A 378-nucleotide genomic window follows, 5' to 3' on the forward strand; every position below is an offset into this window, starting at 1 on the left:
TATAAGTGATATAAAAAAATACTTCTATGAAATAGAGCAATGTAATACAATGCGCTATTAGACATTATTAGACAAACATTTAAAAGTATCCCATTTGTTAGTGAATTTTTATATATTTTCCTTTAGAATGGCAGGAAATTAGTATTCAAATGTTGATTTCAGTTTTGGTCCCCCCCAATGTTGACTCCATGGTTACGGCCTTGCCTCACTCACTCACTCACTAGCGCAGCGCCAGTGCAGCAGTAGCAGTGCCAGTCAATACAATCAATGCATGATGACGATGATGATTTTGAGAGTAGGCAATATAGGCATATTAACTAAATTAATTAAACACTTATCACGGCGACGGTGTACTGAGATTATTTTTCATGCTTAAAA

This window comes from Notothenia coriiceps, unplaced genomic scaffold (genome assembly GCF_000735185.1).
Source record: "Notothenia coriiceps isolate Sejong01 unplaced genomic scaffold, NC01 NC01_scaffold00037250, whole genome shotgun sequence".
NCBI lineage: Eukaryota > Metazoa > Chordata > Actinopteri > Perciformes > Nototheniidae > Notothenia > Notothenia coriiceps.